Below are 12116 nucleotides of genomic sequence, written 5' to 3'. Positions count from 1 at the left end.
TAATCACCAAGTTTAAAGTTGAGCTTCACGCTTCTTGAACTTGTAGAATTTAGTCAGATCAGTTGGATGGGACTAACTACTTAGAGAGTCAGGTACTCTGCTGACAGGCTTACTGGAATCTCCCAAATAAGTAGGGCAGATCTGATCAACCATTTTTGTGCCTTTTCAGATGAAATCTTTCTGATATGGTATGTGTACTCCCGCGACATGAATAAAATTGAGAATGTACGGTCAATTAAAAAATTTATTACATGAATAAAATCCACATGCACTGCACTATTTGTGAAACTCATATCACCCAGCAATTTTTCTACTTGTAATGCAGCAGCGAAGCTGCTGGTGATGCCTGCAGGAGCACAGGACAAGGTGAATACTTCTAAGAGCACAATTTAAAAGCTTGATTATTTGATTTGAATGCTTTTTACTTACCATGTTGAAATTTCAACTATGATTTTATAAAGTCGCCTGTATCAAGCCAACAGTTTCAAGAATCCATGGAGAACATTCAACAGTAAATTAATGTTTGTAAGCTTGGTTTAAATATACATTATTCTGAACAGCATACCTATATGCTAAAATTCTTGCAGCCCTAAACTAGACACTAACACTGCCTGTTGGTCTAGCCAAATGACTCAAAAGGATTATTTGTTTTGGAAACATGTTTAAGATGTGCTTTGCTAAGGCTGTTTTAAACAAATCAGCTCTGGGTAGCTGGTGACTCAGGGGCTTATATTTGCAGAGGCATTGTTGGTAGACTCAGGTCAGGTTGAATTCCTTTCTATCTTCGTAAGATGTTCACATTGTGATTTCTGCAAGGAAAAGATAAATCTTAGGATCTCACATTAAATGTAGACAAATTAATGAGAAGTTGTGTTTTGATTTAAGTCAAAGGTAGTTACTCATGTTAGTGAGAGAACCTTCACAAAAATTCATGTCAAATGCTTACAGCCCAGGTTTGGCCTGCTTTTGAGAGATCAAGTCTGGACATCTAGATTCAATGATGCACATTACACAAATAATTTTGAGGAAATTGTCTCAGGATGTCTTGCTTCCCACAGAAATAAATTGGAAACCAAGAAGGTATCAGAACTAATTAACGAAATTACTAGAGTCGATCAAGAACATGCCAGGTGTGCAAGTGAGGCGCTTCATAGGAAAAGGCAGGCTCTGAATTCAGAGCTCAACCTCTTAACAAGTAAAGAAATTGAACAATTCATACTTAAATCAAGACATCATTATTATGAACATGGAGAGAAATCTAATTAGATCTTAGCTCAACAAATCCACAAGCAAGAAGTTTGCAATGCAATCCTAGCAATCACCAACACAATTGGAAACAAAATCATTGACCATAAAATATAATGCACACATTTAGTGACTACTATAAGTCCTTATATTCTACTGAGATTAAAGAGGACAAGACACAATTCTGATGCATTTCTGGACGCATTACAAATACCACAAATAGATATTCTTAGTGCAGGGGAATTGGATAAACCTCTGACACTATCAGAATTACTAGATGCTATAAACTCACTGCAAGGTGGGAAAGCAGCAGGCTCTGATGGCTATCCTGATGAATTTTATAAGAAATTCAGCTTGCTCCCCTTCTATTACCAACATTTACAGAAGCTACAGAAAATAAAATTCTACCTCAAACTTTTATCCAAGCATTAATTATCATCTTTCCTAAACAAAATAAGGGCTTATTAAAATGTGCATTGTACAGACCCATTTCACTTCTGAATAATGATATCAAGATACTCTCCAAAGTCCTAGCTAGAAGGACGGAGAAAGTGCTGCCTTCAGTAATATCACAAGATCAAACTGGATTTATAAAGGCAGACACTTAAGTTTCCAATCTTTGACGTTTAATGTAATATATTCACCCGCAAAGTCAAACACCCCGGAGATATTAGTGTTGGATGCAGAAAAAGCATTTGACATGGTTGAATGGAACTACGTTTTCCCTACATTGGAGAAATTTGGGTTTGGCCCAAACATTTGTGCATAGATCAAACTACTGTATACCAATCCAGAAGCTTCAGTTTGTATTAACAACATTAATTCAGACTACTTTAAACTTGAGCGTGGTACCAGACAAGGAGGCCAATGAGCCAGTTTATCATCGCAGATCACTTTAAATACCTAGGGGTAAACATCACAAGTAAAAATAAAGCTCTTTATCAACAAAATTCTGCCGTCTGTTGGAAAAGATTAAGCAAGACTCTATTAACAAAATGTTGCTGTCTGTATAGAAAAAATGAAGCAAGACTTGCATAGATGGTCAACCCTTCATCTCACTTTAGCTGGAAGAATTAACATTGTTAAGATGAATATCCTTCCTAAGCTTCTCTTTTTATTTCAAAACATTCCAATATACATCAATAGACCATTTTTTAAGAAATTAGATTCAACCATAACTTCATTTATTTGGAATTCAAAACATCTACTTATCCAAAGGGCGACCCTACAAAGACCTAAGGCAGAAGGTGGCATGGCTCTACCTAACTTTCAATTTTATTACTGAGCAGCAATCATACAAACTATAAAAACATGGACATGGACACAAATAGATACACAGGCTCGGTCCGCAATAGAAATAAAATCGTGCAGTACTTCTCTATATTCCTTGCTTTGCACCCCAATAAATACAAGTTATTGCCAATATACTAACAACCCAATTGTGCTTCAATCAATCAGAATATGGAGCCAATAGGAAGTATTTTAAGATAGAGAAGCTTTTTTCTGTGGCACCACTGCACGAGAACCACCTTTTTCCACCCTCTCAAACAATATGCAGTTTTTTAATGCCTAGAAAAAATTCCGGATTACAGTGATCCCTTGCTGTATCGCGCTTTGACTTTCACGGTTTTGCTCTATCGCGGATTTTATATGTAAGCATATGTAAATGTATATTGCGGATTTTTCGCTGATCCGCGGATTTCTGTGGACAATGGGTCTTTTAATTTATGGTACATGCTTCCTCAGTTTTTTTGCCCAGTTGATTTCATACACAGGACGCTATTGGCGGATGGCTTAGAAGCTACCCAATCAGAGCACGTATTACATATTAACTAAAACTCAATGCTATAAAATATTCCTCCTGCGCGGTGCTCGATTGTTTGCTTGTCTCTGCCTCTATCTCACCCTCTCTGACATTCTCTGCGCCTGACGGAGGGGGTGTGAGCAAAGGTGCTGCTTGCGCAGAAGCTGTTTGCCTAGTGAATACGGACGCTCCTCTAAGAAATGCCGCTTTATCGAGGTGCGTCCAAAAGCACACTTATTGATTTTTTGATTGTTTGCTTTAATCTCTCTCTCTCTCTCTCTCTGACGTTCTCTGCGCTTGACGGAGGAGATGTGAGCAGAGGGGCTTTTTGCACAGAGGCTGTTTGCTTAGAAGATATTGACGCTCCTCTAAAAAATGCTGAAAGGCTACCTTCGCATTGATCCCTTCATTGCCGCTGCTTTATTACGGTGCTTGCATACTTAAAAGCGCAACAGCCCTATTGATTTTTCATTGTTTACTTTACTCTCTCTCTCTGACATTCTCCGCTCCTTACGCGCACTTTGAAGAGGAAGATATGTTTGCATTCTTTTAATTGTGAGAAAGAACTGTCATCTCTGTCTTGTCATGGAGCACAGTTTAAACTTTTGACTAAAGGGTGTTATTTCATGTCTAGAGGGCTCTAATAATGTTAAAAAACGTATTTAGAAGGTCGAAACAGGTTTTCTATGCTCTAACTGCGAAAATATTAGATTTATAAATAAAGAATCCTACTTCGTGGAAATTCATTTATCTGTCTGGAGCGGATTAACCGCGATAAACAAGGGTTTACTGTATAACTGTGCGGAGAATATTTATAAACAGTGTGGGAGAGTTTCTAAGGGCTTAAAATATATAAAAATAATCATACAAACATGTGGTTTCTACTTCGCGGATTTTCACCTATCGCGGGGGGTTCTGGAACGCAACCCCCGCGATTGAGGAGGGATTACTGTAAATCACTTAGAGATCTGTACATAGACGTCTTTGCATCCTACAAACAATTACAATCCAAATTTAACTTTCCAGCAACACATTTCTGTCACTATATTTAAATTCGAAACTTTGTTAAACTGAACCTGCCCAATTTTCCTCACCTCCCACTTACGTCTATGTGGGAAAAAATATTGCTCAGTCTCGAGGACTCAGACAGCATTTCCATAATATATAAAACTATTTTACAGTCCCTCCCTTTCAAAGATCCAAGAAGACAGCGGGAAAAGGATCTCTCACTCAACATCTCAGAAAAGGAGTGGAAGGTAGCAATGCACAGAATTCACTCGACCTTCATATGCACAAGGCATAGAATTATTCAACTCAAAATTATACATCGAGCGCATATCTCTTGTTTAAAATTGTCCAGGGCAAGATCCAACCTGCGAACGCTGCAATCAAGTTCCGGTCTCACTGGACCACATGTTTTGGGTGTGCACCAAATTAACATCATTTTGGACCAAAATCTTTAAATGCCTTTCAGACAGCCTTGGTGTCACAATCCCTCCTTACCCATTAACAGCTATGTTTGGTGTACTTCCAGATGGGCTTAAAGTGGAGAAGGACAAACAAACTGTAATTGCCTTTACTACACTACTGGCACATAGACTTTATCTTGCTCCTATTCTAAGTCAGTGGGTAACTGATGTTATATACTATTTGAAACTGGAAAAAAATCAAACAGGTTCTCTCCCCTCTTTTACTCCATTTATCTTTATTCGTTTATTAATTTATCTATTCACTTATTTTTACTAGCATAAAGTTTTACACTGCTGGCCTAGCTCTCTCTTTCTCCGGAGTGATGCTTGATTTGATTAAAACCTTTTTTTTTGTAAGACTTGAGTTGTGTATGAAGTGTTATTTGATTTTAATAAAATTGAAAAAAAGATGTCTTGCTTCCCCACTTACTGGTGTGCCACAAGTAGCCTCTTCGTATTCTTGACCTTGACAGGTTTTGCCACCATTTCGTGCAGATGGACTATTGCAGATTCGTGAGCGGCTAACTACTGCAAGGCCACAGGTTACAGGGCAAGGCCTCCATGCTGACCACGGTGACCAACCTCCATCAACTAAAAAAAATAAAATAAAATGTAAGACTGCTTCCTATTGAGGTGGCACATTATGGGCTAATTTGGTAGACATCTTTAAACAAAAGGTACTTACAGGAGATAAGCTATTCAATTGCAGAGACATTTTCAGATCAGTTTAAACTAACTTGGCATCATTTGCATTTCCTGCCTCCCTAATTCAACTGGCAGACTAAACAGAGTCTTTTCTTTCTTTATTCATATTGCCATATGTCTTGTGATGCTAATTATTTTTGCTTACCTATATAACTTTGCCTCCAAACTATTTATCTGCCCTGGAAAAAGCATTGTTTTGAGGTAGGTGAATTATGATGGAAGGCACCAGAAAAGGCCTTACTAGGCAAAGATTCATGACATTTGAGTCTTCTTGAGCTTTGACATATTATAAGACATTTTCTTATATAAGGGTGAAGGGAAGAGAAAAAATGCAATGGTCAGGAACAGGAAATTTTTTGGAACAGGTGGTGACAGAACAAGGAAATCACATACTGTATACGATGGTCCTGAATCACATCCAAAGAAAACAACTAGATAAGATAGGAGACATTTACTAACAAATCTCCAGTCGGCCATCTCTTAGCGTAGGGGGGAGACATTTTTAAACCAGTTTCTTGGAGCTTTAAAGAGTGTAAAAATGTTGCTACCTTACAGAAACTATTTTTTGAAGAGGCCAGCATCACTCCTCAAGGAGTGTGTCTTTCAGAGCCTTTCCTTCAACTTTATACCATAGTTTTTTTCACATACCATTTTCAGACACATATCCTAAAATAAATGAGGACAACCTTGGGATGATCTGGAGGGCTGAGTCTTGCATTTGTAATAGACAGTCTGTCAAAGTGGACAGCTTCACTAACAGCAATGTTTTCTGATGAACTGCCTTCCTTATAACTGGTGTCACAGTGTGTCCAGAGGATGCTCCTAATATACCTGTGCAAGTTGAGACCACAGCCACTGCAGTCGGTGCTGCCCTCTGTGACCACATTCCGTTTGGTGTGGTAGGATTTCTTACTAGGTACAGCACTTGCAAACGGATGAACTGGAATGTTTTCTAGGTGTTCCTCTGCTTTGCTTGATCCCAGCACGGGCACAGGATTTCTAATACATTGTTGCAGGCTGCAAAATCATGCTGAAGAATCCAAGAAGCGTTCCAGTCATCCTAAGGAAATTTTTCAGAACACATAAAGGCTTGAACGAAGAGCAATATAAGTGAATTAGACTTTATATTAGAAAGCACAGGGTATAAAATTTAGAGAGATAGTTCTGACGTGATGAGCTTGTGTTCTCGGATAGACAAGAAGTGCAAATGATACGAAGTTCAGCGCAAGATCAGTGCAATTAAAATGAGCTAAACTTGTAAAGACTAAGTTCTTGAAAATATTAAATCAAACAAAAACCTGGACATTTTTTTCAAGGTTTGCTTCCTTCAAGCTTTTGGGTGATTATGAGAGAAAGTGTCAAGCTCTAATTTCACATAGGAATTTGAGGAAAGATGAAATGAACTTTTATTGAATTTAGCATATTGAATCACTTAATGATGCTGATACACTACATTAGCTCAATTGAGCTAAAAGGTTTTGAAGCTGATTTTTATTTGTACCCAGCATCTGATCCTTCTTGCTTCCGTGTCCAACAATACCCAGCAAGTGCTGATGGATTCTACTGGCCTTGGTAATGCTTTTCCATCATTTCACTTCCCTGATGATTTTTTTTTTTACCATGTTTGCCACTGACTGCACCAAGATTAGTGAGGAAGTTGTTCAAATGTGAATGAGAAGATGTTTAGCAACATGTTGCAATTCATGGTTTTGTACGCTTGAAGCATGTTGTCAACCAGATGGATGTTTGTTTGGTGCTCTGTACATCCTTGAATGCATTCTGTGGCCCCACTAGCAGATCTTTGAACCACATGTCATTAATCACTTGTCTGATTTGTGAACCAACAAAAATGATCTCCTTAATCTTGGCATCAGTTATTCATGGAAACAACTGTTTCAAATATAGAACTCCTTTGCACACCTTCCTTGTTTATCATTTTTAATTAACTTCTCATCAATACGCATTTTATATGAAGAAAAGGCAAATATATCTTTGTTGGGTCTACATGTGGCTTATGTGCCAAATGTATGAGTTGTTTAAGGGGTGCAGTGGGGGTCATGGCTCCCAAAATGGATGTACTATGTTACTAAAATAAATCTCCAATAAAGAATTTATTTTCTTCCTTAAACTTTTTTTTTTAATTTGTTAAGGCCACCACTAATGTAAATATGTTAATAATCAACAAACACAATATAATTAAACTCATCCTACCTAAGCAACTCTCAACTGCACGTCACCTATTCTTAAACAATGAAACATTCTGTACTACATAAATGATGGATTGATTTACTGTTAAAGTTTAGCTTAAGAGAGGTCACTTCAACTTGTACATTTTATACACACTATTTTCCTCTTCAACATTTCTGACAGACCCTCCTGTCTGCAAACAGACCCTGAAGGAGCAACTTAAATGACTGCAAAGTCTTTGTACTATGCTTGAATGTAACAACTGTACAAACAATGGCGCAGCGGTCTAAGCAAATCTCTGTTAAAAACATTATCTACCACTGTGACAAAATAAACTGCTCAAAAAACTTTTGAAAACACAATGGGAAAAAAACATGCTGGATATCTATACTGATCTGGACTGAGTAATGTGTTAGGAATGAAAGGATGCCACATCGTTTGATGGAAATGAAAATTGTCAGCCTACAGAAGGCTGAACTCAAAGACATCCCAAAAATCAAAGTGAAAAAATGATGCGGCAGGCTAGTCCATTTTGCCGAAATTTCATTGCAACTCAAAATCGTACTCAGTAATTTGTATGGCCTCCCACATGCTTGTATGCAAGCCTGACAACTGGAGGGTTGTGTATGGCATTCAGTGGTAACAAATTCCTTGCACCAGGAGTAACACAGGACCCACTGCACCAGCATAGGGTCTGACAATGGGTCCAAGGATTTTATCCTGATACCTAATGGCAGTTAAGGTACCGTTGTCTAACCTGTAGATTTCTGTGCATCCCTCCATGGATATGCCTCCCCAGACCATCACTGACCCACCATCAAACCGGTTGTGCTCAACGATGTTACAGGCGGCATAATGTTCTCCACGGCTTCTCCAGACCCTTTCACGTCTGTTGCATGTGCTCAGGGTGAATCTGCTCTCATCTGTGAAAAGCACAGGGCACAAGTGGTGGGCCTGCCAATTCTGGTATTCTATGGCAAATGCCAATCGAGCTCCATGGTGCCGGGCAGTGAGCACAAGGCCCACTAGAGGACATCGGGCACTCAGGCCACCCTCATGAAGTCTGTTTCTGATTGTTTGGTCAGAGACATTCACACCAGTGGCCTGCTGGAGGTCATTTTGTAGGGTTTGGCAGTGCTCATCCTGTTCCTCCTTGCCCAAAGGAGCAGATACCGGTCCTGCTGATGGGTTAAGGGCCTTCTATGGCCCTCTCCAGCTCTCCTAGAGTAACTGCCTGTCTCCTGGAATCGCCTCCATGCCCTTGAGACTGTGCTGGGAGACACAGCAAACCTTCTGGCAATGGCACGTATTGATGAGCCATCCTGGAGAAGTTGGACTACCTGTGCAACCTCTGTAGGGTCCAGGTATCGCCTCATGCTACCAGTAGTGACACTGACCATAGCCAAATGCAAAACTAGTGAAAAACAGATGAGGAGGGAAAAATGTCAGTGGCCTCCACCTGTTAAACCATTCCTGTTTTCAGGGTCATCTCATTGTTCCCCTCTAGTGCACCTGTTGTTAATTTCATTAACAACAAAGCATCTGAAACTGATTAACAAGCCCATCTGCTACTTAATTGACGTGATGACAAACTCTGATTAAAAAGTGTTCCTTTAATTTTTTTGAGCAGTATATTTAAAAGATAAAAACACTTCACAAAATCAAAGGGACTTTCCATCAATTAATCCATTTTCTAAAACATCTTATTCAGTAGAGGAATGCAGGGAACCTGAAGCCTAACCCAGTTAGCATCAGGCACAAGACAAAAAAAAAATTCCTGGACAAGATGCCAACCCATTGTAGGGCAAACACATAATTACACAATAACACAATTAGCATTACCAACACGCTTAAACTGCATGCCTTTTAAAACAGTTAACCAAATCACAAAACACCTATAATATTACGGCATGCATATATTTTCTAACTTGCTCAAAAATAAATTTACTTTGCCAATGTGTACTTTTCATAATTTCTAAATTTTAAACTTCATTATGAGATTCAAGTTATATTGTAAGTTTTTATTGCAAACAATTTATGATGTAACTTTGAATGTGATGTAATATAGTAGTATGGTTGTGACTCAAAAAAAAAAAAGATACACCATTGTTTATTGTATGAGTACTTCTAATACGAGAGGAAATCACAAAAACAGGTGATTGAAAAAACGATGATTGAAAAATGTAAAGGTGATTTTTGTGATTAGCAGGCCAAAATCCGTAAGATACACCCAAAAGTGCTCAGGAAGCAAAACTTTTTGTTGCCCAGTTTAATTAGAGTGAAGTAGAGTCAACGGCCCACACACTATTTCTGATCTTATAATAACTGATTTTATCATTTAACATATAATTCAGCTTCAGGTCTCTGTTGATTTTATCATTTTATGTATAATTCAGCTTCAGAAGGGTATTTCTATTTTTTCCATTAGCAACACTTAATCAGAAAAGTTGAAGACATTATTCCTGAAGGGCAGCTTACAGCCCTTAATATGCAGAATTATTCTCTTTCCAAATTGGTGATCTACTGGTATTCAGACCCCAAACATAGGACACAATATTATATATTTTGCAAAAAATAAAGAATGGTTCCAGTACTTGGACAATGTTCACTGCTGCATGCTGCTGTTTCCTCGGGTGTGCCTTCACAAAGCTGGCCATTGGAAGAGGGAGGTGGATTGTTACAAACTCTGATTCGTCTCTTAATTCCAGAACAAAGCTGTGTGCAGGTGGACCATGGAGACCATTCTGACCACTGACCATTCACTGGAATAATCAAAGGAAGATAGCAATATAAAAAAGAAGATTAATCACCTGAAAACAAAATTAACAGAATGAAAAACAGAATTATATTTAGTATGTCAGGAGTTAACTATGCATAAATGTCTGTACGTGAAAATAAGTAATTGGTGCAACAATGAAGCCAGGATAATGCCCTGAAACATTTTCAAAAATACTAATATTAGATGGTCACCAGGGTCACCAGACACATGTTTGAATCTACAAGAAACAAAAGCATTCTACTGAAGCAAGGCGTAAATCCACAACAACACTAAGGCAGCTACAACATGGAGCATTTGGTTTGCTCAGCTCCTGCCATTGAACTTGTTCCTAAGGTGGCCTCTATTATGATTTGAGTATCTTCTCTACTGTTGTGTTATGACTGTATAAATTAGAAAATTTTCATATCTTGTAAATATTTATTATTATTAGGTTTTGTGTATTTTCATTGTTATTTCCTTGACACCGAGATATCTCAATACAGTTCCTTTACACAATTGCTGCTATTTCGTGGCTGTTTTTTTAATTGAAGTGGCCATATTGTTTATGGTATTGGTGCAGTATTCAGCATCATTTAAGTATTTACATTAGTAACAATACTCTGCCCAACAATCTGCTGATTAGTAGTAATGCTCAGGCTCTTTTACGCTTATTGACAACATTTTTATTTTGTTCATTGACATTTTGACTTGGGCTTTGACTGGTGCCAGTCTTAATGACTATTGCTATGTTTTGTTCCTGAAATCTTTTCATCTCCTGTTCCTATTGCTAGTCTTTTGGAGAAGACCTTTTTCCTTCCAATCTCACAACATCCTTTCATGAGAACCCTAAATACAAAGAGGACTGTTTCATTTATGTTAAGCAGAATGCCCAGAGGGGGTAGACGGTCTCATGGTCTGGAGCCCCTGCAGATTTTATTTTTTCTCTCCAGCGGTCTAGAGTTGTTTTTTTTTTTTTTTCTGTCCTCCATGGCCATCGGACCTAACTCTTATTCTATGTTAATTAGTGTTGTCTTATTTTAATTCTTACTTTGTCTTTTGTCTTCTCTAGATTTAATTAGATTAGATTATTTTTGGAAGGTTCCCTTAAACTCCACATTAGTATTTCCATGGCATTCCTTTGATTCATATCTGGGATCAAGGTTGTTTAAATAAAATCCATGAACCAAAAACCCTCAGTGTAGCTGGGAAGGTAAAACATTATTGAACCCTCTCTCTCAATTAAAGAGCTAGATAACCATGGCAGGTATCAGGCTATTTGCCCTCAATTACAGACAGCAGGGTCAGAGATACCCATTAGGAGCCTTTGCTGCATTTGGCTAGCCTGGGGGATTTCATTTTGCTTTCTTTTAATTTATGGGCTCTTAGTACATCTGCTGAACATTGACCATTCTGCTAAGCTTTTTGTGGCAAACAGAAGATTTAAAGGGTATGCAGAAATCTAGCGGCATACACCACCTGCATTCCTGAGTGAATGGCTGAACTGCAGCTCATACCAACAGTTTGGTCATCACTGTACTTCTTCTTAAAACAAAGGTGTAAAATCAGAGTTCTGCTGACACCTTTACATGGACTCCTTCAGACAAAAAAGCACCCAGACAGACATTGATTTTACGCTTGTAACCGCAAACTGAACTTTGCATGGATGTGATGGACACAATAGCTCCTCTACAAGCAGGCATTGGATTTGTAACTGGAAGTGATTTTGATCCACTCACCAGAGATTACACCTTCCTTCAAAACTACTTGCATTCATCTCTCCTCCCTCTTTGCATTAGCTAAAAGCTGAAGATTCACTGTTTGTAGGAGATGAAAGCTGACAATCTGTTCTATTTGTGAGCTGAAAGCTGGTGGTCTTCTCTATTCAGGCTAAGAAGCCAACCAATCTCTGCAGCCTAGAAGTTACTCATCATATTGCCTTGGATTTGGA

Source organism: Polypterus senegalus, chromosome 6, assembly GCF_016835505.1.
Source record: "Polypterus senegalus isolate Bchr_013 chromosome 6, ASM1683550v1, whole genome shotgun sequence".
Classification (NCBI taxonomy): domain Eukaryota; kingdom Metazoa; phylum Chordata; class Cladistia; order Polypteriformes; family Polypteridae; genus Polypterus; species Polypterus senegalus.
Note: the sequence above shows the minus strand (reverse complement) of the source record.